This window comes from Pinus tabuliformis, chromosome 3_1 (genome assembly GCF_031772625.1).
Source record: "Pinus tabuliformis cultivar Carrire ecotype Pingquan chromosome 3_1, CPIR1, whole genome shotgun sequence".
NCBI lineage: Eukaryota > Viridiplantae > Streptophyta > Pinopsida > Pinales > Pinaceae > Pinus > Pinus tabuliformis.
Window position 1 is genome coordinate 928,207,121 of NC_142301.1, and position 6,996 is coordinate 928,214,116.

Here is a 6,996-nt window from a genome sequence, read left to right on the forward strand (position 1 = left end):
CCCAGACTAAACAAAGGGTCATGGTTGACCAAAACTCTCCTTATGGAGGGATTGTATTTTACGTGAAAACATCATCAGTAAAATGATACAACCAATACAAGGAAGATGGACACAGGACTGGCCAAGTGTTGTAGTGTCACAAGATCCTTTGAACTTCAGCTACACACACATTTAGAAGCAAGAACGCAGTAAGGCACAACACTTATTTACATAAGAAAAACAATAGAAAAATGAAGAAAACATAACAAAAAACAATGAAAGACTATGTACATAGTGCAGGGTGCAACCTCGTATCTTCATTTAAAATATTGTTTTAAGTCTTGGCCATTGACAGGGAGAGTGTCAATCTTCTCATCAAGTGATTGAAGACAATAAGTGTGTTGGCCAAGATTTTCGTGGGCTGTGTAAGGGCCAATCGATAAGGATTGAAACTTAGTGTGATTTCCTTTGTCCTCATGGGCTTTGGCCCACTTCAATACTAAGTCACCCACACTAAAACTACTTTTCCCTGCATACTTCTATCAAACCATCTCTTGATATGACTCATATGGATTGAAATTTTTTCTTTTTCTTTCAGCCTTTCTTCGTGTAGCTTGTGCAAAGTGTCCATCCTACGCTAAAATAAAAGACATGGCTTGACTTAGGATTCTTGGGACAACTAGAGAGCAGGAAAGTAGATCATTGGTGGGAGGATGGCTTCCTTTCCATACACCAGGAAGTAAGGGGAGGTATTCAGAGAAGGTTTAGGTCTGACTCGATCAGCCTATAAGGCATTCACTAAAGCGAAGTGCTAGTTTCACTACTCATAGAATATGGTTTCTTTTATGATACAAATGAGGTTCTTATTCATGGATTTAGAAATATTGTTCCCCTGTGGATAATATTTAGTAGAATGTTTCAAGGCAATACCATTTTTAAATGAAAAATCATAAATATTTAGCATGGAAAAGTACGTTGCATTATCAGAAACAAGTGACGTAGGAACACTGAACCTGGAGATGACATTATGTTGCATAAAGTTGATGACTTCCTCATCATTCACTTGTTTAAGTGGAACTGCCTCTCTCCACCGTGTGGAATAATATGTAGTGGTAAAAATATAACGATGTTGCTTTGATGAATGACAAAAAATTTCCCCAATGATATCCAAGCCCCACTATTGAAACAATTCTTCCACTGGAATGGGCTATAGTGGGGTTGTTAAATTTTGGTTTTTGTTGGCACACCTTTGACAAAATAGACACTTGCAGCATAAGCATGAACATACTTTAATAATGTAGGTTAGTAGAAACTAGCTCGTGTGACCTTGAGATATGTAGTGTTTCCTACGAAGTTTTCCTTGACCAATTTGTTGTGATCACGTAAAACCTTGTTTAAATCATGTGCCTCTATACACCTGATCAATATCCCGTTGTGGTTATTTCTGAACAACACCCCATGCACCAACTGATATGATAGTGCGTTGAGTCAAAGTTCCCTTTTTGTCACATAGAGAAATGAGAGGGTACGATGTGATGTTCAAGGTATTGGTGCACATTTGCGTACCAAGAGTTTCCATCTAAAGTGGGAGAGGCTCACTCAACATTGTACATTTCGATATGTTTCTCCCATCCTACGAGTTCTTCTTCTTCCTCTTGTGAGTTGACTTCTTTTTCTGCTAACTTGCAAAGACCATGACCCTTGATGGTATGAACTGGTTTTATGTCAAGATCGTATTCCTATAATATGGCCATCGAGTTTTCCCTTCTTTCACCCAAATCTTTCTAAACAAGTAGTGAACTGACTGTTGGGTGTGGAACAAAGATAATACAATGGTTTTTCAACAAATAGGGTTTGAAGTGTTTTACTGCCTTGTATACTACATAATATTTCTTGTCCATGGTGGGATAGTTGAGCTCTGGTCCTTGTAGGCTCACTCTCATGAAGGAGATAGGTTGTTCATTGTTCAACAGATCCTTTTGAGTGAGCACAAAATCAAGAGAAGTGTCGGAAGTGAAAGTCTAGAGAAATAAGTATTTTTCGAAGTCTGAGTTGTACAATGCTGGTGCTTTTTCTATTACTTGCTTAGTAAAGGTGAACACATCCTTTTCCCTTATATTCCATTTATAGACTGCACCCTTCTTGATTATCTCCTGTATGGGTTTGACGATCTGAGCATAGTTGGAGATGAAATTTCTAAGGAAGTTGATCTTCCCCCAGAAAGACTGCATAGCTTTCTTGTTCACTAAGTGGGGAATCTGCATGATGGTCTGAACCCTATCCAGATCTACCTTGATCCAAATTTTAGCAATAATATGTCCAAGAAGGTTACCCTCAAACACTATGAAGATAGCCATATTTGGATTCAAGAATATCTCGTATTTTTGGCATCGCTCAAAATTTTTCTTAAGGTGGCACAGGTTGTCTGAATTTTGTTTGTAAAAAATTTTCATGTCATCAAGGTAGACCACTACGCTTTGTCTAATAAGCTCGCGGAAAGCGATTTACATTTCCCGTTGAAATGTTGCACCCGTTTTGACCAACCCAAATGACATTCGGTGAAATGCAAACGTGACCCACTTAGTACAAAACATAGTCTTTAGCTTGTCAGGATCTACTACTAGAACCTGGTTATAGCCTGAGAAACCATCTAAACATTTTTGCCCCAGATATTGTTTGCAATATTTTCTCCATGGAAATCACTTGGTAAATGTCCTTATTTGAGGTGCAGTTGAGATTGCAGAAATCTACACACAGGAGGATCTCCTCAGACTTCTTCCTTATATGGGCTGATTTAGATGCCCATGTCGAATGTCGCACCTTGTAAATAATCTGAGTGTCCAACAATTTTCTCTATTCCTTCTATATGAGGGGCTCAAGCGTTGGATGAACTTTCCTTAATTTCTACTAAAAAGGCTTGGTCCCTTCCTTGATTGGTATCACGTGCTGGATTATTCGTGTGTCATATGTCTTAAGATCGTCATACGTCTATGTGAAGACATCATAGTACTGCTTGAATATCTAGATAAAATCTTGTCTCTCTTGTGGTGTACAAAAAGTACCAATATTAACATACTTTAGATCCTTTTTTGTTCCCAGACTAATCTGCTCATGTGAAAATGTAGAACTGTGGGTCTTGGCATTCACAGGTCCCCGAAAACAATTCTGTAGGTCATACAATTTTTCGAGTGATACCACACCTCTGGGGATGAGGTTTCCTTTGCGTGTATTGGTTGTGTCCTGTAGAGTCTACTCGTGCGTGTTCTCATTAATGATTGCGTCTTTGAATACATCATCATTGGCATCAAAGTACAGTATCTATTGGTCATCATAAAAAATGTGTAAATTAGTTATGTTGTCTGGGATGGATGGTTTATACAAAATTTGAATAGTAAACCTGTCCCTTAATGATAACATCCTACTAGCCACATTTTCCAAGGCATATGCGGTTTCATTATGCATTCTTGGTACTAAAATGATATTGAAAGCTTGGAAATGAGAAATAAGTCATCATACCTATTGTTGATAACTCTTAAGATGAGGTGACACACATTGTATAGTGTTACATACTTGATGCACCACAATTTCAGAGTCACCTACCACTTTCAGGACAAAAACATTGAGGTCAATGGCTTTTTGTAAGCCCAAAATGAGTGCTTCATACTCTGCAGTGTTGTTTGTGCACACGAAATCGAAGCAACTAGAGATTAAGTATTTTCTCTACAATAGGTCTATTAAAACACAGCCAACTCTAGAGCCCGCTTATGTCTTAGATCCGTCAAAGTACATGGTCCACATATCATCTATACAATGACTTCTTACCGCACTAGTAGTAGTAGTACTACTACCACTACTATTACTACTACTTATTGTACAAAGTTCATTGTGACCAGTTGGACATGGAAGGAGGTCCAACTCTGTGTCTGGTGGGACTAGGGATGGCTTCACAAGATAACACGCCAACTTTGTCTCTAGAAAATAATTTTCAAAAACAACTTATGCAAAAGCTAAGGGCTCATTATGTCCATCCAAGGGAGTCATGGTGTGCTTCATATATCTCTCTGAAAGTACCCAAATCTGATTGTTCTTGCCTCTATATGGAAGCCATAAGTGTGACCAGTCAGTGGAAAAGTATCCTTGCAACTTGCTTGACTAGTCTCTATGCAGCAATACCACATACACTTCTGGAATGTCCACAATTACAGTGTTGTTGCATTGATGAACTCGTTTATCAGATGATAACTGGATGATCACATCCTTGATTTCAACAATTGTTGGAACACAAGCTTTTTACAGTTTGGTGATCTGTGCATCTATTTTACTCCATTGAGAATTAATCTTCTTGGCAACAGAGAGTGGCATGAAATTAATTGATGCATCGGAATCAACCAAGCAATTGTGTACATTTAAGTTAAATATTTCAAATGTTAACAAGAATGGTGGGCAAAGTGAGTTTTCCTCCAGACATAGTGCATTAAGTATATATGTGAGTTTCAGAAAACTTAATAGATCCCTCGTCTTATGAGGTAGCATCACCAGTACAATTTTTCCCAAGTGACCATAGAAGAATATCCCAATGGTTCATGATTTTGTGATTTTGAACAAAGAGATGTTTGCACAAACCTTCTTCATGTCTTCTACAATGTTTTACTCTATTGTGAGAAGACTCACTGAGGTGTCCAGGGGTGGAACTGAGTTTGCAGTTTCCGGTGGAATTGTTTTTTCTTTACTGTTGGTGGAAACACTTTTCATTGGAACTATTTTCCCGGACTTGCTCTGAGTGTTCTTTATTGAGTTAGCTGCAGGACTCATTTTTCTTAACAAATTTTCCCCGAATTTCTGTTCCGACACCTCAATCAAAGTGGTCAGCCCCTAACTTCTCAAGTTGTATAATTTACTCTACTTTAGGCCAGACCATCACTCGGAGGCTCTTTATCAGCAATGCCTTTTTGGGCTACAAGAATCTACAGATACATGTTTACTACATGCCCAATGCTTGGAGATTCATCAGTTGTAGCATATTATTCATCGTCAGGTGTAGCCTGTTCATTAACCATGACTATGTCAAACAACTGCGCAACAATGCTACTCATTCCTTGCTTCCATTTTGGGCATGTCTTTTCCAAATTATGCTCATGGCGAAACCTAGAGTATGTATCCGTACTAATTTTCTCAATGTTCAAAACCATATTGGAACTCTGCATAGATTTTACTGGCTGATTATTGCTGCTACTGGAAGCTGCATTCTTCCTAGATGGGTACCTAGGGGGCTTACAGCTCAGAGTGGTCTCACTTGTCCTCTATTTAAGTTTAGCCATTTCGGTGGTTAGGGACTTGACTAGATGAGTAAGGCTTTCAATATTGTTCGTGTCCTTTTCCTTGGCCTTTCTCACAGAGATTTGAGACCTCTTACTTGTGTCCTTGGATTCCTTAGTGGGTTCATCATCTGTGATGACTCCAATTGCACGTAGGTCCTTTTTTACGACAATAGTCTCTTTATCATTTTCTGTTAGAGTTGGATTTACAATTCACTTGATAAACTATGCAATACTAGTTGGCAAGGTAGAAGTGTAGTAGTCGATGGTGATGGAGTCATGAGGTTTCACGTCATTCGAAAAATTGTTCAAAATATGGTTGAACCTCTGATTGAAATATTTAAACTTTTCCTTCTGCTCCATCTTGATACTACCCAACTCCTTCAGTAACATGACAGGGGTCTTATCTTCAATAAATCTTTCAAGAAATATCATTTTGAATGCCCTCCAACTCTGGATGAAGTTTCGAGGAAGGTTGTGGTACCATATAGGTGCTCTACCATCCGAGGTACATGGAAACAATCTACATGAAACCTCATCATAACATAACTCAAGCATTTACAGATGTAGGTAAAACTTTTCTAAGTGATCTTCCACCTTTATTGTCTTGTGAGGGTCATATTTTGTTAATAGCTTCTCACATGTCTTGGCATCTTGTGCAAGACACCTAGAAGTGCGAGTGGGCCATGAGTCATCCAATCCAAATTTTGGCCTGCCATGTCGCCTTCTTCGTTGTCATCCTCTTCCTCTTCTGAATTTGTTGGTTCCTCTTCCTCTTCTTCTCCTTCATTTCTTTCCCCTCCACCTCCTCCACCAGAGTTTGAACCCAACAACAATGGACTACCTCCTTCTCATTCGTGAAAGATTAGAGGCTCCTCTTCCTTTTCAACAACCTCTGCTAGTTCTTCAAGTGTGGCGAGGATCACTTATTAAATAGAAGAAACCACTACTCCTGTGGTGGTGGTCTTGTTTTTATTTTGAGAATATGGACGAGTGATTACTCCCGGAATCAGTCTAACAACTTTTTCAAATTGATGGGTGATGAGGCGCAGAGCCTCAATATGATGGTTGGGGATTTCATGGTTAGGTCTGGGTGGTGAGGAATTACTAACTTTAGAGTTGAGAGTAGGAGAGAGGGAGAGAAAATTATTGCCTTGACAAAAATATGGATGAGTGGGGTCGGTGGGACAATCAACCATATAATACTAGCCTCCCTCCTTCTAGCACTAGAAATGTTGATGGTGTTGGACCCGCGAACATTGACGGGACCTCCCTAGTATGAAGTCCCAATCAAACCTCACACCATTTGGTGTAGGAGTCCCATTCCGTATAATGGCTTGGTTGCCAAATACTTAAAAGCTTTCCTTGGCTCTAGCTATCAGCACAAGAGAGTAATGTAATGGTATCTTCGAAAAACAAGGTGAGTGTGCCTAGTGAGTGTGCAACATAACTATGTCTAAGTGAGAAGTAATAGTACCACGAAGGAAGAGACACACATGAACCAAAAAAGGCTTGTTTAGCATCCACCAGAATAGTCCACACCAGATGCGACAGTTGTTACAACCAATAAACAGGGAAAAATATGTCTACCATCCAATGGAGTATTCCACAACGAATGTGATGGTCATTACAACTGATGAGTAAGGAAAGGTTTGTCTAGTATCATGTGTATGGTCCACAAGGATGAGACAATAGTAAAAAC